This window comes from Adiantum capillus-veneris, chromosome 27 (genome assembly GCF_014529385.1).
Source record: "Adiantum capillus-veneris isolate H3 chromosome 27, ASM1452938v2, whole genome shotgun sequence".
Classification (NCBI taxonomy): Eukaryota; Viridiplantae; Streptophyta; class Polypodiopsida; order Polypodiales; family Pteridaceae; genus Adiantum; species Adiantum capillus-veneris.
In genome coordinates, this window is record NC_140957.1 from 47,236,309 (window position 1) to 47,258,708 (window position 22,400).

Genomic DNA, 22,400 nt, shown 5'->3' on the forward strand with positions numbered 1-22,400 from the left:
CCTACAAAATAAGGTCAAGGGTAGGTGGCATGCATACATGCACTATGGAGGGCTCACTCTTGGAGGTATTCAAAAGAATCATGCAAAGAAGGACCCCACAAGGACCTTGGGCAGTGGAAAAAAACGGTCTGTTTTGCTAAATTTTTAAAATTCACTTGCTCTTCGAATTTGAAAAGGTGATACAAATAAAAGTTGTAGCTCGTGGGCTGAACTTTTGCCTCAAATTTTCTTATATTTTTTTGAGGTACGAGCTGTGAGCTATGATTTTATTAGTGGACCCCAGTTTTCCCATGCTATGCAGCCACACTCTCTCTTCCACTTTATCATTTTCCTCTTTCACACACACTTCTCCACTCATCATCCCCACCTCTCTCACTACTCCTCTCTGCACCCTACTCACCTTCTTCTCAACCTTGAAGAATAAGAGAAACCATGGTGAACTCATACCTCCCACACACAATTCCATTCCAAAATTGACCACCTAGTCTCATTTTTCCTCCTCCAAATTACCCATATCTATCAAAAAAACCACAAAATTCAGTCTCTTCTCTTAAAAGACAGCATCATGGTGGTTGATTACTCAGCTTCAATTACCTTGTCTCTCAAGGAAGGTCAAGAGTGGAGAAAAAATGTACCGTCAAAGCTAGTGGACCGTCAACAAGCGTCAAAATTGGCCCTACTCAAGACACTTGGAGCATCAACCTTGTAAGAAATCCACCTTTTCTTACCTCTTAAGAGTTTTTCTTCCTTATTTGTATCCTACATGGATACTCCTATTGTAAATATCCAATTCCATTTGTAAATTAATACTAACTCTACTAACACTAACCCACTATGAAAAGTCCTATCACCTCCGTTTCTCTCCTCTCTCTTTCCCCACCAACTTCTTGATAATTCCAAGCAAAAGAAATTACATAAATTGCTGAAAATCTAACCCAACCATGGTTAGAGGAGTAGCCCTAGCCTTCAAAATTGCTATAAAAGGAGGGTGTAGCTAGCACAAAAGGGGGGAGAAGAAAGAGCACTATGCTATAGCTTGAGAAGACAAGCTCAACCTTTTGAGAAGGAGCTCTTGAGTGAAATCTCATTGGCATTAGACATATGTATGTATTGTATTAGGGGTGATTAGCAAGGGAACTCTATGCCATTGTAAGAGAGAGTGATCATTAAATTGAGAGTAGGAAATCTATCATTTCTCCTAATAGAGTAAGCCAACCATTTGCTGAATCAAGGAGGGTGAATTTGGACTAAGCATGGATACCTTGTCTCCCTTCCAACGTGAAGTCATGGACAATAATGATGTGTAAGTGTCTTGGTGTTTTATTTAAGTTCTTGATAGCTTGTCTCCGGGTATTGTTATCAATTTAGCCATAAATCCCACATGCTGTAAGAGGGCGAAAGGGTGGAGAGGACTCCCCTGGCCTTAAGACAGTGATTGGGGTGGCTTTCTTCTTGTGATGTGTTGTGGTGTAATTTACTCAGGCTATGTTGAACAAATACTAATCTCACTTTGATTGGTCATGACAGATTTGTAAGAAGGCATTAGTGCAACAAGCACCCCCTTCCCCCTTCTCTCTCTTTCTTATATATATATATATTTATGTTTGCTTGATCATTAACGATACACTTCAAAGCAGCCCGAGCACCATCTCTCTCTCTCTCTCTCTCTCTCTCTCTCTCTCTCTCTCTCGTGTTTTAGTGTGTGAGAGTATTCCATTGGTGTTAGGGTTAGTGTAAATTCCTTGCTTGTTTGTGGGTTGCTCTAACGATTCTCCTCTTTTGCGTCCTAGTTCTCTCTTAAACTAGGTGGTGCCCCTTGTGTAGTTGGGACTTGGCTGGGGGTTTGTTGTTTTGGTTTGTGTTGTGTTGTGTCCCAGCCCCATTGAGCAGCACGGGAGCCTTGAAGGGTGTCTAGAGGTTGCTCTTCTTGTTGCCCGCCCCGGACTGCTTCAAATTGGTGCCCCCACTGAGGAAAACAACTCGTGTATGTTTTTGTGTAGGATCAACTTTTAGCATAGTCAAGTAGTTTGCATGAATCACAAGAGTTTGTATGATCCTTTCATTCACATTGCAAGGCAAAAGATACACATAATTGTTAGTACTAAATTGCAATTTCAACGGGTAATTCGTAGGATTTTAGGTCCTCTTAGGTTAGCCGAGATAAACACTTCGGTAAATCCTTTTATTTTGCCTCTCATTAGGTACGATATTAGCTTGGACGTCTATATTTTTGTGTTATTTTAAGCACTAGGACATGCATAGGCCATGGATAATGGCCCAGGAATAGAGGTTTTTCCCTTTCATTTTACTCCACACATTAGAATAAACGTTGCAATTAGTAGAAAGATCCATTTTCAACAATGAATGGTGTTCATGTTTGGTGCCCAAAGAGTAGGAGAAATTCTTGCATCACCAAACCCTGTCATTCTACCTCTCATCAACTACCACACTTCTTTTGATGTACATGTGTTCGTTTTATTTTAAAATGAAGTGCAGCCCGGAAAAATAGTGTGTATGTTTGTTTTTTCTTTGTCCAAGTTGTTACAAGAAACAAAAAACGATCATTTGTTCTAATAGGGAATGTGTGTGCAGTGAAAGTTCAATCCTTAGAGATCTAGCTCTATCACCAATTGAGTTGCAGGAGCAACTAGTAAGGCGTCTCCCTCATAACAAGAGGGTGGTGAAGTTAAGACGAAAGGTCCTACACGTGGATTCCATTTTCCTCCTATTGTTGGGCACTAAGGAAGACCGCGCATTCATCCAACTAGTGTGTGCCCTAAGATTGGTAAATAGAGTGAAATTTGGCGTTTGGCGAGTGCATTTCACCATTGAGGAAGACTCTTCAGGAAACTTGCGGCCAAAGTTCATGCTTCATAGACTCACATTTGGTGAATTTTTCCCTCATTTGCGTCTTATTAATAGTCTTCCTTTCGCTTTCAACAAAGGAGATAGGGAGCTATTCAGAGCTTGTCTTAATAAAGAGAGCATAGAGAAGATTGCAAATTTGTATAAATTCTCATCCTTCTCTACTTTCTATGACACTTTGTTCATAGAGACATTGTAAATCTCGTTATGCTTTTGAATGATTTAACCATAATCCTAAGGAGTTTTTGTCCAGGAATTTTGTAGCACAAGTGGAGTCTTTAAATCTTGCAAACTTGATTGGACTTGATGAGGATGTTCTTTATGAAATTGTGAGAAGGTTGCCTCACTCCGACTGTGTGGAACTCGAAGGAAAGGAGCTCCTAGTCAATTTCTACTTTCTCACGGCCTTCGACGAGCATGAAGATCTAGTTTTTATACAAACCGCTTGTGCGTTGGGAATTGTAGAGCAAGTGCAATTTATCACTTGGGACGTGGTTGCTCTTTTGGATCCAGAAAATGAAGTTCTAGAGATTTTTGTTTATCGCCTTAGCTTTGAAGAATTTCAACCCTTCTTAGAGCTCATCAATAGTCTACCTTTTTGTTTTGATCAAACAAATCGAGACCTCATTGAAGCTTGGATAGCTGAAGAAGAAAACCTAGAGTGGTATTTTTTTACTTCTTCATTTGCAGGCGAGTGGTTCTAAATCTCTATTGTATCCCTTATTGTAACTCGTGTTGTAATCTTTCATAATAATGGAGAGCCAACGCCAAATGTCTGGATATCCTCTTTTCTTTGGAGATCCTGGAGAGGATGCAGAATTATTTTTAGCAAATTTCAAGATGTCTTGCCGTATCAAGAGGATAGTAACCGATCAAGAACGTGTAGAAATGTTTGAGGTGGTCCTTAGGAAAGATTCTAGTACTTGGTTTCACTCTATGCCTGAGGAAGTTAAGGGGAATTACACAGAAGTTTTGAACCTTTTTAAGAGATACTTCTTTGATCCCCAAAACACTCAAAAACTATGGCAAGACATTGTTTCTCATAAGCAAAAAGACTTAGATGACTACTACTTGTACAAGCAAGAGTTTCTACGTCTTTGGGCTCTATGGATACGAAATGTTGCTAACCCTGGTGATGGTGCAGAATTTTTAAAGAAGGAGAGGTTCATAGCCGGACTCTTTCCTGACCTTAAGGTAAAAGTTGAGGCGGGTGCACCTGCTACTTTTGATGCAGCGGAAACTAGGGCTGTTGAGAAGTATAGGAAACTCAAGTGCTTAAGGGGAGAGGTTCCAATAGAAGGTCTTAGACCCAAAGGTAAGTCACAAGCATCAACATCTAGGGAGCTTCCTCAGGTAACGGCTAAAGTGATTGAGAAGATAAATGAATCTTTAAGCAGCCTGTCAATTCACCTTGCACAAGCTGTAGGTCCAAAGGGACAAGCAAAGAAGTTAGAAGAGAGAGAGCCACGAACTAGGAGAGTCTTGCAATGTTGGAATTGCGGAGAGTCTGGACATGGGATGTATAATTGTCCTTGGCCCCGTGGAGAGCCAGGGAGACCTAACTTGAATTACCCAGTGATGAATGCAGGAGAAGGAGCTGGTCAACAACCAAGGCTTCTACAAAGGCCAAATGGACCAAGACCACCTCCACAAGGGGTAGAAGGAGTTCCACCTTTGCCAGATCCAAATGTGCATGTGGTAGAGGTGACAAATTCAAATGAGGTTGACATGGAAGCCAATGGCATTAAGCGTGGCCGAGGGAAAGGTAAAGAGAAAGAAGGAGTCACATCACAGAGTGACCATGGACAAGGCAAAAAGGCAAAGGAGATCAAGGAAACCAAGAGGACTCGACGTCGTATCAACCTCCAAGACTTCCCTCTTGGACATGGTATGGCTCCGTACAACTTGTTGGAAGACATGAGAGGTAAGGGTCCTGATATTTCATGGCCTCAATTTCTTGCATTATGTCCACAAGTTAGGAGGGATTTAACAAGGGCAGTTAGCACTAGGAGAAAGGTAAAAGAGAGTGTGCCCGTTGTAAAAATTGCACAAGCTGAAATGAATGAGGACATTACACCGGTGCTAGACTGTTACATCAAAGGAATATTGGTTAGGAAAGGTCTAGTGGATGGGGGTGCACAAATTTGCATCATGATAGAGGGACTCATGCAAAGACTAGGCATGCACATCCATGAGACACCTGAAATCAAAGTCAACATGGCAAACAATAGCAAGGCTAGGTGTGTAGGCATTTGTAAAAATGTCTTTGTAGAGGCCTTTGGCATTAAGAAAGCGGTGGATTTTTATGTTATGTCGACCAAGGGAAGTGGTTATCCATTTATCCTAGGAAGACCATGGCTAATGAAAATGCGAGCTTTGCAGGATTGGGAGAGTGGGAAATTAATTTGCAGGAATGAAAATCATAAGAAGGTTGTCTTTGACATGAAGGAGCAACGCCAAGAGGAGCTCCATGAAGAATCGTCTCAAAGTGAGACGGAAGAAGGTTGGACCGATAGCACTTCAGAAGAAGAAAGTAGCGGCAGCATTACTGAAGAGGAGTCTTCCATCGAAGTCATGGGGGTAAGGTTTAAGCCAAGCAACCAAGAGACCTCTTGTCAAGGCTTGGAGGAGGTAGGTCCTCAAGAGAACGAAGGTGTTCAAGATGAAGGGATGCTGGAAGGTATGCTATCAACAACACTTACAAAGGATGAAAGAGAGAGTTCAAATGTGTGCTAAGGAAGTTTCCTAGGCTTTTTGCTAAAGACTACACCGACGTGCGTGGGGTAGATGTTGTTCAACACAAGATTGAGTTAAAGCCTGAGGCCACACCTAAAGCTCAGAAGCTACAAAGGCTAGGAGTTATAAAGGAACAGGCTCTACTTAAGGAGGTAAGAAAGCTTCTAGCAGCAGGTTTCATTTATCCAGTGGAGAATTCAGAGTGGGTCTCTCCTGTTGTTGTCACTCCTAAGAAAAATGGCAAGTGGAGGGTGTGTGTGGATTACCGTCCCCTCAATGAGGCAACAAAGAGAGATCACTTTCCCCTCCCATTCCAGGATGAGATACTAAATGAGGTAGCTGGTCATGAGAAGTACACTGTGTGCGATGGTTACTCGGGCTACTTTCAAATAGGGATTGCATTGGAGGATCAATTGAAAACAACCTTTAGCACTCCTTGGGGTTGTTATGCTTTTAGAGTCATGCCATTTGGTCTGACAAATGCTCCTGCAACATTCCAACGTTTCATGAATATGGTGTTTCAAGCATTCTTTGGAAAGTCAATTAGGGTGTTCATTGATGATTTCTGTATTTATAGCTCAAAATCATTGCATCTACAAAGGGTAGAAGAAGGTTTAAAGAAGCTCTACGACATGGGAGGTCAACTCAACCCCGACAAGTGCCATATAGGTGAGGCTGAAGTAATCTTGCTTGGTCATAAAGTTTCTTACAAAGGCATTGAAGTGGATCCTTCAAAGGCAAAGGCTCTTATTGAGCTACCATCACCCAAGAGTCTTAAGGAGGTCATCTCATTCATTCAAAAGGTGAAGTATATGTCACGCTTCATTCACTTAGCCTCGGAGTTACTTCACCCTTTGCAAAAGTTGACACAACACGTAGAATTTGCATGGTCTGATGAGCTTGAAGAGTATTTTTGTAACATTAAAGTCATTTTGTCAGAGCTACCAACACTCATGCCTCCTTGTTGGGAGTACACATTCTTTGTTAGCTCTAGTCCTGGAAGGGAAACAATTGGTGTTGTGTTGCTACAACAAGATCCCCACAGTACAAGGATGCGACCCATCTACTTTGCTAGTAGGGTCATGAATGCTTTGGAGAGAGACTACACAGAAGCAGAACTCATGATGCTTTCTCTCATGTTTGCGGTGAGAAAGTTTAGATCGTACCTGCTACCAAAACCTTTTGTAATTCTCACTGCAGAAAATTTGTTCCCTTGGGTGTCATCTCAAATGAACCTTAGTACTAGGATCTCAAAGTGGATTATGGATTTGCAAGAGTTTCAATACTCTTTCAAGGTAGAAGATAGTGTGCGTGCACAATTGGCAGGGATTCTCACTTATAGGGTGCATGAAAAGAAGATTAAGGTGCCTGAAGTAAAGACCCTACCATTGCCACCACCAAAATGTATTCCTAATGCTTTTACCTTGTTCTTTGATGGAGCTTTTCGTCGAGCCACAGGAAAAGCAGGGGGAGGGCTAGTGTTGCTCAACCCAAGTGGAGAGGTGTTCATGAAAGAGAAGTTCAATCTACCAAGTTCAGCTAGCAACAATGAAGCAGAATATGACACACTACTTCATGGTTTAAAAATATGCATTGGCCATGGTATACAACGTCTCATGGTAAAAGGGGATGCACTTCTCATTGTGAAGCAGATTTTAGGCATTTGGGCATGCAAAAATGAAAGACTAAGGGCCAAAGTTCAAACCATCCATAGGCTATTTAATCAATTTGAGGAGGTGCAATTATATCATATTCCTAGGAAACAAAACGAAGATGCTGATTTACTTGCACAACAAGCCGTTGCATGTGTAAAGAAAGAAGTGCAGGTCATCATGGTGGCGGCTGCTGTGAAGCAACCGAGGTACCAGGGATTGGAGTCATTGGCTCCCATCATTGGCTACATTTTGAAGGGTGAGTTTCCACCAGACTTCACAAAAGCTCAGAAGAGGAGACTCATGAAGAAGGCAAGCATGTATCTCTTCCTAGAAGGCTCCCTCTATCAAAGAGGGAAGGATAAAGTGTGCAGAAGAGTACCAACTATCGCGGAAATTCCAGCCATTCTAAAAGGTTTGCATGAAGATGCATGTGGTGGTCATTTTTCCCAAGAATTAAATGTGAAGAAGATTTTTCTTGCGAGGTATGTTTGGCCAAGTCTGCATGTGGATGTCCAACATTGGTGTAAAAGTTGTCACGATTGTCAGGTAAATGGGAATAGAAGATTTATTTATGGTCCAAGGCAAATCGTGCTTGCAAATGGACCCTTTGAAAAGTGGGGCATTGATGCTATGGGTCCTCTGCCTAGGACAAAAAATGGTAAACTCTACATTCTAGTGGCTGTAGACTATATGACTAGGTGGGTGGAAGCTCAAAGTGTGGCAAGAGTGAATAAGAGGACAGTTAGCAAGTTTGTGTACAATCACATTTGTTGTAGATTTGGCACACCTTTGGAGATTGTTTCTGATAATGGTCCAGGGTTTAGAAAGGGATTGCTTACAGAAGTCTGTGAAGAACTTCGCATTCTACATCGTCACAGTACACCCTACTATCCCCAATCAAATGGTTTGGTAGAAAAAGCTAATGGTGTCGTTGCAGGCATCATTAGAAAGATGGTGAAAAACAAGACAAAGTTGTGGGATGACTTCTTGGATGGTGCCTTGTGGGTGTATCGAACCACATATAGGGAAGCCACGGAGTTCACACCATTTCACTTGGTCTATGGTCAAGAGGCTTTATAGCCAATTGAGCTAAACATTCCAACAATGCGACTTCATGGCAAATCAGCACAAGATGATCAAGAAGCATGGATGGATCGACTTCTTACCTTAGCTAAGCTTGAGTGGAAAAGAGAAGTAGCATACGAGTGCTATAAGAGGAAAGCCACACAGACAAAGGAGAAGCTTGACAAGAAACTGAAGGACAAAGGCATCAATGAAGGAGATCTTGTGTTAAGGTATGACAATCGACTCGATAATCGTTTTGATGCCAAATTTGAAACAAGATGGCAGGGGCCATACATAGTCAAGAAGGCTTTCAATTCAAGTTACTATTAACTTATGGACTTGAATGGGAAAGAGCACTCCAGAAAGGTAAACGGCTATGGCTTGAAGTCTTACTTGAGTCGCCTTCTACCAAAGGATCTACCAGAGCAAAAGGCAACTATCCAATGTAAGTATTGTTCCATGAAGCATGAGTGTAACACAAACCAAAATTCCAAGGGGCCAAACAATCAAGATCTTGTCAAGGACTCTGAAGCACTCTCTTTGGAAAAGATTCTTTATGATGGTACATGAATATACCATCATCCTGGGGGAGGGCTAATGATAGCCGTTTTTCGGCTCTCTGTAATTTCCATAGTGATTTATCTCACCCTATCAAATCACTCAAACACTGTGGTTATCCTCACCCTTTCACTTTATATAGGTGCGTGTGAGTTAGGGGACTTTTCCCATATCTCCTTACTGAAATAAAAAACCCTCAATTAGCTAGTCATTGGGCTAGTTGAGCCAAAAAAATAAAAATTTAAAAAATATAAGTATATTATGGCCCATGCGTATGTAAATATTTCTTTGTATATAGGGCCTAAATAAAATATTTTTTCATAATTATTTTGGTATTTATTTAAATACTTTTACCTAGGTGGTGTTTTTTGCTCTGTACATTACATTGCCTCACCATTACCACAATTTTCTTACCATTTTTCATACTCTTTATTCCATATAGAAATATTTTCATGTAAGCTTCTCTTATATTTGGTGTAACTCCACCCCAACAAAAATCCAAAAAAGCTAGTTTTTTATGTGTGTATATTTTTTCACTATTGTGATTTTTTCCCTTCCTACATCTATTTTGTTTTCTTTCTAAAAATTAGACACCAAAAATATTTATCTTTTTATGGTAGCCTCATAATGAGAGAGATTTCTTTTGACCCCTTTATATTTTTCCAATTATATATTTTTATTTGACATGTACATATTTTTTAGACCCCTCAATATTTGATTTTCTTAGTTGTACTATTCACTTATATCATGATCTCAACAATATCTCAATTATAGACCTACCAAATAAGGTCAAGGGTAGGTGGCATGCATACATGCACTATGGAGGGCTCACTCTTGGAGGTATTCAAAAGAATCATCCAAAGAAGGACCCCACAAGGACCTTGGGTAGTGGAAAAAAAACGATCGGTTTTGCTGAATTTTTAAAGTTCACTTGCTCTTCAAATTTGAAAAGGTGATACAAACAAAAGTTGTAGCTCGTGGGCTGAACTTTTGCCTCAAATTTTTTCATATTTTTTGAGCTACGAGCTGTGAGCTTTGATTTTATTAGTGGACCCCATTTTCCCATGCTATGCAGCCACACACTCTCTCTCCACTTTATCATTTTTCTCTTCACACACACTTCTCCACTCATCATCCCCACCCTCTCACCACTCCTCTCTGCACCCTACTCACCTTCTCCTCAACCTTGAAGAATAAGAGAAACCATGGTGAACTCATACCTCCCACACACAATTCCATTCCAAAATTGACCACCTAGTCTCATTTTTTCCTCCTCCAAATTACCCATATCTATCAAAAAAAACCACAAATTCAGTCTCTTCTCTTAAAAGACAGCATCATGGTGGTTGATTACTCAGCTTCAATACCTTGTCTCTCAAGGAAGGTCAAGAGTGGAGAAAAATGTACCGTCAAAGCTAGTGGACCATCAACAAGCGTCAAAATTGGCCCCACTCAAGACACTTGGAGCATCAACCTTGTAAGAAATCCACCTTTTCTTACCTCTTAAGAGTTTTTCTTTCTTATTTGTATCCTACATGGATACTCCCATTGTAACTATTGAAGGGGATCGGGAGCACCACAGACGGAGAGTGAGAGAGAGAGAGAGAAGGAGACACACAACACAGATATGGTGGGAGACTCAAAGATTGAGCAGCCCCCTATACACTTTATGCTATGTATAAGGTATACAAGTCAGTGGGCGCCTAGACTCTGGGCTTCCGGCAAGGCACGACACCTATACCCCAACAACCTCCCACTTAAAGGGCGACTATGCCTTTAATCAAGGGAACCTAGTCTAAAGACTACAAAAGGTGAGAGAAAACGCTCTCAAACCGATGCCCACTGGCTGGCTGGATCGTGTGCATCCGGCTGTCCTGCTCCCGTGTAAGTCCATACACCACCAAAGCGTACCGCACACGTACTGCAAGATGTACGCAATACCTGCATATCTCCTCGTGCACTATGCCATCATCAGTCAACAAACGACTGACAACCCCACTGCAAATGCTCCCACTACAGCTGCGATATCTGGGTCTCAAGATCAGCATCTCATACATGAGACCACTGAATGCCGATGCAATGCTAGCGGGCCCTGCTAGCTCTATGGAGCATGCATCAACAAATATATCCCTGGCAATAGGCATCTCTGACTGACAAGGCGCTCAGCCAACATGCCTCTCCTGACTGTCTGCAAAAAGACGCATCAACCTGTCGTGCAACCTCAGAGCAAAACAGCTGCTCTAAGTGTCTGCTGTAAGACATATCCTGCACAACTATACCCCATGCTCATTGTCGAGCATAGAAAGGAATGACTGCATAATCGCTGACATCTCAGCCTCCTCTGCAATCATCCACTGCAAACATGACCACTCAATCTGTTGTGACTCACTAGAGCTCTCATGCTCTAACTCCATATGCATAGACTCTTGCACAACGTCCTCCTGTCGTGACTCACTAGAGCAAGACTGCTCTACCTGTCTATCCTGCATAGAAGTATCTCGCACAACTGACTCTCTGCTTTGCTCAGTCACTAGCAAAGCATGCATGTCTGACTCTGTCACCTCTCTGTGTGACTGCTCAAGTCGTGCCCCAACTGTGTGCACAACGAGCTCACTACTCTGCACTCCATGCAAAGTACCCTGCAACCCATGAGCAAAAGAGACTCGCCTGCTCTCTCGCTCTCTACCTGGCTGCATGATCACAGAGACAACACCGTCTCTCTCGTGATCCACATGCAATGGGTAACCTGTACCACTCCTGGCACCTCTCGCAATCACTAGCGAACCCAAATGCATCACAAAATCTCGCTCTCGTAGCGAAATCTGACATCCACAATCTCTAAGCTGACCAATCGAGATCAAACTCATCTCAAATCTGGCACATAACGCACATGACGCAGGGTAAATCTCATACCAATGGGCAAGGACAAACATACGTCTCCTGCACCCTCAATGTCATACACAACACCATCAGCCATGTGCACACAACCAAGTCTCCCACTAGAAAACGTGCTAAACCACTCACGATGCGACGTGACATGGAATGTAGCATCTGAATCTAGTAACCACTGTGAAGACAATGTGCAATCCGATATGCAATCCGTAGACATAAGATCATATCAAGACAAGCTAGATGTAAATGTGACATCGCCATCACAAGCATACTCAATAACCACTGTACTGATCTCACTAGCATCTGTCATGCCCAAATCTGCATCACGCATCTGTCGCCTCCGTTGTCTCAAACGCCTGAAACATCGACGCCTAATGTGCCCTCTATGTCACAATGCCAACATGTCAAGTCTCTATGCCGTCGAGACTTGCGTGTGGGACCAATCTCTCCCATGGACATAGAAGTGGGACTAGACACGCTAGTAGACATGGATGCCGCGTACATAGCATGTAAACTCTGCCATAAAGCATGAGTTGTAGTCTCCCTCGAGACCTGCCAGTAAACAGACTCAACCAGATGCAAACGAATCGTAGACATTGCTAACTCATCAAGATCTGCCAATCATTAGAAAACGTGCTAAACCACTCACGATGCGACGTGACATGGAATGTTAGCATCTGAATCTAGTAACCACTGTGAAGACAATGTGCAATCCGATATGCAATCCGTAGACATAAGATCATATCAAGACAAGCTAGATGTAAATGTGACATCGCCATCACAAGCATACTCAATAACCACTGTACTGATCTCACTAGCATCTGTCATGCCCAAATCTGCATCACGCATCTGTCGCCTCCGTTGTCTCAAACGCCTGAAACATCGACGCCTAATGTGCCCTCTATGTCCACAATGCCAACATGTCAAGTCTCTATGCCGTCGAGACTTGCGTGTGGGACCAATCTCTCCCATGGACATAGAAGTGGGACTAGACTCGCTAGTAGACATGGATGCCGCGTACATAGCATGTAAACTCTGCCATAAAGCATGAGTTGTAGTCTCCCTCGAGACCTGCCAGTAAACAGACTCAACCAGATGCAAACGAATCGTAGACATTGCTAACTCATCAAGATCCTGCCAATCATCATCACGCATAGACTTGGGCTTCGCCGATAAACCAAGCAAGGGTTTATCCTGCCCCAAATCTGCCAATGCAACAAGCATATGCTCCTTCCAAGCAACAAAATCTGCACCATCAAACTGTGTCAGACCATAACGCTGGAAGTCAAATGAAAAATCAGCCATAATGCTCGCAAAAGAGCAACCAACAATGAGTAGCAAATGTCAACCAAATCAGCCCTAAACTGGCTCGAATTGCATCAACAAAAGTCTGCAAATATGGCTGTAAGATATGGCTGCAAATAAGCCCCAAACAGCCCCAAAATTCAGCTCTCTAAACAACTGCATAAACAGTCACAAACGTGTCCCAAATCAGCCTACAACTGAGTCATACATGGACACCTGCAAAGAGGAAACAATGGCTGAAAATTTAGCGCCCAAATAAGCCCTCAAACCTGCCTGTAAACTTGTAAACCTGTAGCTGAAACCTGCTGAAAAACCTCAAGCCATTAGTGCTCGAATCCGGCTACCTAGCTCGTAGCCACACAAGCATACATCACAATACTCACTCCTGTGAGTGTGCGTGTGGAATCCTCGACACACAATAAACAACTGCTGCTGCAGAAAATTCAGCATTCAGAATTTTAAAATTCTGATATGACAAGCGCGTCCGGAGCGTGCCAAAACCCCAAGGTAGACTCCTGGATCATATGTATCTGAGTCCGGGTGTGAAAGCTATGCCAAAAACAGTGTTTTTGGGACCCGAAAGTGCACAAATAAACTTGCTGCTGTACCTGCTGTAATTCAAAGCATAATTTCAGCAAATAGACATCACCATCGCGTCCGGAGCGTGCCAAAACCCTGACCTAGACTCCTGGATCATGTAGATCTGACACTGTATGACGGAGCTACGCAAAAAACTGCGTTTTAGAGCCCGAAAATGGCAAAAACGAGCTGCACACAGTCTTGAACCTGCTCCTGCTCCACTCTGAGTGATGCAATGTCCTCTCAATGCAAGCTCTAACACAAGAGCTCTGCCACAACAGCATCCAAGCACTCGAATGTCAAGCTCTCCTCCGCCGAGCACATCTCTAACGAGCTCCACTGAGCTCAAAAGCTCCTCTCACCAAGGAAGCCGCAACCGCCTCCTCGACCAAGCTTGACCACACCAAGCTCCTAAGCTCCAAAGACAATGCTCCTCAAGCTAAAATCGCTCTCCGTGAAACTCCGCGATCGAACTCCACCGTCGAGAGCGAGCGAGCTATCGCCTCGAAGCTCTCAAAGCCGTCGTGCTCTCCGCGGTCACCATAGCTCTGATACCAATTGAAGGGAATCGGGGAGCACCACAGACGGAGAGTGAGAGAGAGAGAGAGAAGGAGACACACAACACAGATATGGGTGGGGAGACTCAAAGAGTGAGCAGCCCCCTATACACTTATGCTATGTATAAGGTATACAAGTCAGTGGACGCCCAGACTCTGGGCGGCCGGGCAAGGCACAGACGCCTATACCCCAACAACTATCCAATTCCATTTGTAAATTAATACTAACTCTACTAACACTAACCCACTATGAAAAGTCCTATCACCTCTGTTTCTCTCCTCTCTCTTTCCCCACCAACTTCTTGATAATTCCAAGCAAAAGAAATTAGATAAATTGCTGAAAATCTAACCCAACCATGGTTAGAGGAGTAACCCTAGCCTTCAAAATTGCTATAAAAGGAGGGTGTAGCTAGCACAAAAGGGGGGAGAAGAAAGAGCACTATGCTATAGCTTGAGAAGCCAAGCTCAACCTCTTGAGAAGGAGCTCTTGAGTGGAATCTCATTGGCATTAGGCATATGTATGTGTTGTATTAGGGGTGATTAGCAAGGGAACTCTATGCCATTGTAAGAGAGAGTGATCATTAAATTGAGAGTAGGAAATCTATCATTTCTCCTACTAGAGTAAGCCCAACATTTGCTGAATCAAGGAGGGTGAATTTGGACTAAGCATGGATACCTTGTCTCCCTTCCAACGTGAAGTCATGGACAATAATGATGTGTAAGTGTCTTGGTGTTTTATTTAAGTTCTTGATAGCTTGTCTCCGGGTATTGTTATCAATTTAGCCATAAATCCCACATGCTGTAAGAGGGCGACAGGGTGGAGAGGACTCCCCTGGCCTTAACACAGTGATTGAGGTGGCTTTCTTCTTGTGATGTGTTGTGGTGTAATTTACTCAGGCTATGTTGAACAAATACTAATCTCACTTTGATTGGTCATGACAGATTTGTAAGAAGGCATTAGTGCAACAAGCACCCCCTTCCCCCTTCTCTCTCTTTCTTATATATATATATTTATGTTTGCTTGATCATTAACGATACACTTCAAAGTAGCTCGAGCACCATCTCTCTCTCTCTCTCTCTCTCTCTCTCTCTCTCTCTCTCTCTCTCTCTCTCTCTCTCTCTCTCTCTCTCTCTCTCGTGTTTTAGTATGTGAGAGTATTCCACTAGTGTTAGGGTTAGTGTAAATTCCTTGCTTGTTTGTGGGTTGCTCTAATGATTCTCCTCTTTTGCGTCCTATTTCGCTCTTAAACTAGGTGGTGCCCCTTGTGTAGTTGGGACTTGGCTGGGGGTTTGTTGTTTTGGTTTGTGTTGTGTTGTGCCCCAGCCCCATTGAGCAGCACGGGAGCCTTGAAGGGTGTCTAGAGGTTGCTCTTCTTGTTGCCCGCCCCGAACCGCTTCAAATTGGTGCCCCCACTGAGGAAAACAACTCGTGTATGTTTTTGTGTAGGATCAACTTTTAGCATAGTCAAGTAGTTTGCATGAATCACAAGAGTTTGTATGATCATTTCATTCCCATTGCAAGGCAAAAGATACACATAATTGTTAGTACTAAGTTGCAATTTCAACGGGTGATTCATAGGATTTTAGGTCCTCTTAGGTTAGCCGAGATAAACACTTCGGTAAATCCTTTTATTTTGCCTCTCATTAGGTACGATATTAGCTTGGACGTCTATATTTTTGTGTTATTTTAAGCATTAGGACATGCATAGGCCATGGATAATGGCCCAGGAATAGAGGTTTTTCCCTTTCATTTTACTCCACAGATTAGAATAAACGTTGCAATTAGTAGAAAGATCCATTTTCAACAACGAATGGTGTTCATGTTTGGTGCCCAAAGAGTAGGAGAAATTCTTGCATCACCAAACCCTGTCATTCTACCTCTCATCAACTACCACACTTCTTTTGATGTACATGTGTTCATTTTATTTTAAAATGAAGTGCAGCTCGGAAAAATAGTGTGTATGTTTGTTTTTTCTTTGTCCAAGTTGTTACAAGAAACAAAAAACGATCATTTGTTCTAACAGGGAATGTGTGTGCAGTGAAAGTTCAATACTTAGAGATCTAGCTCTATTACCAATTGAGTTGCAGGAGCAACTAGTAAGGCGTCTCCCTCATAACAAGAGGGTGGTGAAGTTAAGACGAAAGGTCCTACACGTGGATTCCATTTTCCTCTTGTTGTTGGGCACTAAGGAAGACCGCGCATTCATCCAACTAGTGTGTGCCCTAAGATTGGTAAATAGAGTGAAATTTGGTGTTTGGCGAGTGCATTTCACCATTGAGGAAGACTCTTCAGGAAACTTGCGGCCAAAGTTCATGCTTCATAAACTCACATTTGGTGAATTTTTCCCTCATTTGCGTCTTATTAATAGTCTTCCTTTCGCTTTCAACAAAGGAGATAGGGAGCTATTCAGAGCTTGTCTTAATAAAGAGAGCATAGAGAAGATTGCAAATTTGTATAAATTCTCATCCTTCTCTACTTTCTATGACACTTTGTTCATAGAGACATTGTAAATCTCTTTATGCTTTTGAATGATTTAACCATAATCCTAAGGAGTTTTTGTCCAGGAATTTTGTAGCACAAGTGGAGTCTTTAAATCTTGCAAACTTGATGGGACTTGATGAGGATGTTCTTTATGAAATTGTGAGAAGGTTGCCTCACTCCGACTGTGTGGAACTCGAAGGAAAGGAGCTCCTAGTCAATTTCTACTTTCTCACGGCCTTCGATGAGCATGAAGATCTAGTTTTTATACAAACCGCTTGTGCGTTGGGAATTGTAGAGCAAGTGCAATTTATCACTTGGGATGTGGTTGCTCTTTTGGATCCAGAAAATGAAGTTCTAGAGATTTCTGTTTATCGCCTTAGCTTTGAAGAATTTCAACCCTTCTTAGAGCTCATCAATAGTCTACCTTTTTGTTTTGATCAAACAAATCGAGACCTCATTGAAGCTTGGATAGCTGAAGAAGAAAACCTAGAGTGGTATTTTCTTACTTCTTCATTTGCAGGCGAGTGGTTCTAAATCTCTATTGTATCCCTTATTGTAACTCGTGTTGTAATCTTTCATAATAATGGAGAGCCAACGCCAAATGTCTGGATATCCTCTTTTCTTTGGGGAGCCTGGAGAGGATGCATAATTATTTTTAGCAAATTTCAAGATGTCTTGCCGTATCAAGAGGATAGTAACCGATCAAGAACGTGTAGAAATGTTTGAGGTGGTCCTTAGGAAAGATGCTAGTACTTGGTTTCACTCTATGCCTGAGGAAGTTAAGGGGAATTACACAGAAGTTTTGAATCTTTTTAAGAGATACTTCTTTGATCCACAAAACACTCAAAAACTATGGCAAGACATTGTTTCTCATAAGCAAAAAGACTTAGATGACTACTACTTGTACAAGCAAGAGTTTCTACGTCTTTGGGCTCTATGGATACGAAATGTTGCTAACCCTGGTGATGGTGCAGAATTTTTAAAGAAGGAGAGGTTCATAGCCCCAGTTACTGGTGACTAAGCCAGGGAGGACTAAGGCAGGGAGGACGCAACCTGCTTTGATACTAATTGTTGGAATTAGGGTTGCAGTATATCGTACACTGTTAAGTTCCTTGTTGGTATATTGTACCCCAGTTGTTGGATGCATGACTTAAGCCGAGTATAAGGGTTTGTGGATTTTGTATTGGGATATGTGGGATAAACCTTAGCCAAGTTCAAAAAGCTCGATAGTCGATTCGAACCAGGTATCGACTGCATTGGTGTTTCTAGTTGGTATACATTATGTGACTAGATATATATTTGACTTGACCTTGCTTTAAGGTAAATAAACATCTCTTTATACTGTTCCCCAGTTGTTGGGTGCATGACATATGCTGAGTATTAGGGTTTGTGGATTTTGTATTGGGATGTGTTGTTAAGCTTGAGCCAGGTTCAAAAAGCTCGATAGTCGATTCGAACCGGGTATCGATGGCATTGGTGTGTCTAGTTGGTATACATTATGAGACTAGATATTTTATGACTTGATCTTGCTTTAAGGTAAGTAGCATCTCTCTCTCTATATACACTCTGTAGCGTATTTTTTACTGCCTCTCTGTTGTGTCGGGCTGCCTGCAACATGCTTTTGCCTGCGCTAGGGTTGAGGTGGCAGGTGAGTGTAGTTGCAAATACTGAGGTGAGTTAATCAAGGTCAGACCGGATCTTCAGCTAGGATTATCCCTGAGTATTTGGCCCGTATGGGTGTCGTCTAATTCTGTAGCTGGTCCGTGTCAGTGGTGGATCTGCGCCCGATTTGCTTCAGCAAAGTATAAATGCCCCTAAAATTGTGAGTACTCTTACTCACCTGGCATCGTGCTGTATTCACTTTGTGTGCATTCTATACTGTGTGGGTTAGTAGATATTTTTTACTATGTGCTCAATCATGCAGAAAAAGAACGAGAAGGAGACTGTGGACGCCTCGTCGTCTCCCAATCTACAGGTTATATAAAAAATTCTTTGTCTTGCATTTGGAATCTCTGTGTAGCTTCACTGTGACCGGTTTTTGGATTTTAAAAAAGAAACCCAGGTATTTTGTTTCTGGATATTAAACCTAAAGCTATTATGTCATGTATTATTCTGAAGCTTTGCTGATAAAAAGATTTGAATGGGTTTTAAAAAAAAACCAGTAATATAGAGTTAGGAAAAATGGAAATTTGTTCTGGTTACTTTACTTACAGGTCTTTGGGAGTTATTGTAAGTGCGAGTACATTTCTGCTCTGTGAGAGTTTGGAATTTATATACTTATTTGCAATCTTTAGTGTCTAAACCACAGGTGTGGATGCTTGAGAAGTGATTTTCAAAGATAAAGAAGAGTAGAGACTAAGGTTTTTGAGGGTATGAAAGCACAAAGTAATCTATACATAAGTTTAATTAGCGTGCCTGACAATAACCAAGAGAGTAGAAGGAACATTGATAACTTTGATTTTTCTCATGAAGGTGCTAATGATGATGCCCCCATTTTTGTTAATTATGTTCACTAAGTTGCAACAAGCTATGGTCAACCTTGCTTTGCAAGCCAAAGCTACCCAATAACTTCGTGCTTATGGGATTTTTCCTTCCTCTACGAGATAAGAGAGAGCTTAGGAGGCCTCTTGATGAGACCCCCAAAAGAAAACTCTCTCTCATAAGAAAGGAGGAATCCAAAGAATAATAGGAAGTGAATTCCTAAGTTCCTCTAAAGATGTGGCTCCACAAAGATGGCGGTTTAGACGATCGCCAACACCTTCCAAGAGGAAACGGTCAACCCACAATCCTTCTCCTCACCACTCCAAAAGGGAAGAGAGGAAACAAAGGAAGAAAAGGGTAAGAAAGAGGTCACCCTATTCTCCCTCTTCTTCACCTTCCTCCTCTTTCGATGAAAGAAATAGCTATTCTCCTAGAGAATACAAGAGGGGAGGACATCACAAATCTTACCCTGCATCGTGAAGGTCCCAAAAGCTCAAGAACTTCAAAGAGGGAGGAAAGAGTATCTCTTTTCTCACCTATGATGGCACCTTTGGTGCCACCAACAAAGTATTGGCCTTCATCTAGCAGTTTGATGCGGCCTTTGGAGACGAGGGCTTCACGGAGTCCTCCAAGGTATGCCATACTTCCAAAAATCTGCTTGTCAATGGTGGGCTAGCCTTTGTGGCAACGGAAAATCCCCAAAGACATGGAAAACTCTATGAGTTTCCATCATGAAGCAATTCTTTGCAAGCGATGCAAAGGAAAAAATTCTTACCAAATGGTGGAGTTTGAATCTTCTCTCCCATGAGTATATCCACAAATATGGGGACAATTTTTGGGATTTACATCTCAAGTCTACTGTATTTCAAAAGATAGACTTTGCCGAGAAAAATCAACCATTCTGTGGTGCGGGATTACCTGAAGAGATGGCCAAGTACGTCAACTTCCAATGTCGTGGTTCTATCACGGAAGTAATCCACCACACTATGGTTGCTTTGCGGATCAATTTCCAACAAGGGGCTAGACGGAACGTCAAGCCCATGGAAAGCAAAGACAAAAGTGATGCAAAGGGGAAAACCAATGGCCAAAATTCTTCCCAAGGGAATTTCAATAACAACAACAACAATCGGTCCAAGGAGAAGGGAGTTTACAAAGGTAAAAATAAACTCTCTCGTGAAAAGCTTGAAGCTTTTTGCACAAATGTTTTAAGTGTGGGGAGAAAGGATATGGCTATCATTCTTGCCCCAAGAGAAATGCCTGCAATGAGACTCCTTGAGCTTCCACTGTTGAAGCTCCAAAAGAGGATGCTCATTGCAAATGATCAACTCTCTCTTATGATTGGGGAAAGGTAAGGGATCATGATGCCTTCATCTTGTTTGAACGTAGCTCTACTCACAACTTCATATCAATGGAGTTGGCCACCAAGTTGGGGAACCAAGCTTTCAAGATGGGAGATACTCTAACTGCCGAAACAACTTTCAAAGGCCAGCACGCCTCCGTTACTCCCTTGATTGGGAAGTTGAGGCTTCATGTACAAAGCTACGTCGACAAAAAAGACCTTTTCATCTCTCCTCTCCAACATGAGGATGTTATCGTAGGGACACCATGGTTCAACCGTATGGTTGCCAATATGAAGTTCCCTAAAAGGAGAATCTACTTCACCTACAGGGAACTAAGATCATGTATATAGATGCTAGTGAGTCCAATCGTACTATACCACTTGTAAATCCTCTTGCTTTTGATAAATCAATGAAAATCTCAGTTTGTACGTACATTTTTTGGCAAAGAGTCCCTAAAAGGTCCTAATGTTTCATCAAATATAAATGGTAGGAATCAAGAAGAGTTAGACTTGTCTAATTTTCTAAACGAATTCCAAGATGTTTTCATCGATGATACCCTTATGGACTTACCTCCAAAACGAGGGGATGATGACCATCAAATTGAGCTCCTACCAAGAAGCTCACTGCCTAGCAAGCCTCCTTAATGAGTTTCCCAAGCTCAACAAGAGGAGATCATGAGGTAAGTACCAGAATTGGTAGACAAAGGAATGGTGAGGCCTAGATCCTCTCCCTTTTGTTCTCTAGTCCTTTTAGTGAAAAAGAAAGATGATACATACCGCATGTGTGTGGACTATCGAGCACTAAACCATATTACTATCAAAACCAAATTTCTCGTGCCTCAAGTAGAAGATCTGTTTGATAAGCTACAAGGCTCTACCTACTTCAGTAGGATTGAACTTAAAAGTGGCTATAATTAAATAAGGATAGTAAATGAAGATATCCTAAAGATTGCTTTTGGTACAACGTTTGGTCTTTATGAATATTTAGTCATGCCTTTTGGCTTGACTGATGCACCATCCACGTTTAATCATTTAATGGAGAAAATATATAGACCCTACAGAAAATTCACTGGAGTCTTGATGATATCATCATCTACTCCAAGTTAAGGAGAAAAATGCTTTTGACAAGCTCAAAGAGAACCTTACGTCCCAACTAGTCCTTTATGCTTCTAGATCTCTCAAAGCCATTTGAGGTCCAATGTGATATGCTTGTGGTGATTGCCTTGGAGAAGTCTTGCTTCAAGAAGGGCATGCCATAGCATATGAGAGACGAAGTCTCAATACGGATGAACGGGTCTTGGGAATTTATGAGAAAGAGCTTCTAGTTGTTTTACATGCTCTAGACACATGGAAGCACTATCTATTGGGGACTCCATTTATTTTGCAAACAAACCACCAAAGTCTCAAGTATTTCATGACGTTGTCAGGAGTTTTTTGGAGCAAGGGATTGCGCATATGTACATATACATGCATGGTGCATCAAATAAAGAATTGCCCATTTTTCAGAGCCAGGTGGTTACGTGGGGCCCACATGTGTACAGGTAGGACAGGGTGTACATAGTGCATCGATTTTCACTATTACCAGTACCACTGTGTTTTTTCTACAATAAAGAGGAGTTGGTAGCGCGTAAAACTTCTCGAGGAAGCTATCCACGGGCCGACGACATGAGGTAAGCAGGTGCGTCAGATGGCATCGAGTGGCGTCAGGAGGTCGAACGGGGTCAATACTTGCACGCGGAGAAGTATGGACACGATGTGGGTGTTTTCTTGTAATACTTATGCAGAAAGGTCATCATGAGGACCACTTTTTGGGGCCACTTCACGTGGTTGCAGGATGCGTTATTTGGAAAAACTGAGTGCCAGGTGTGCGGATGATGCAAAAAGGT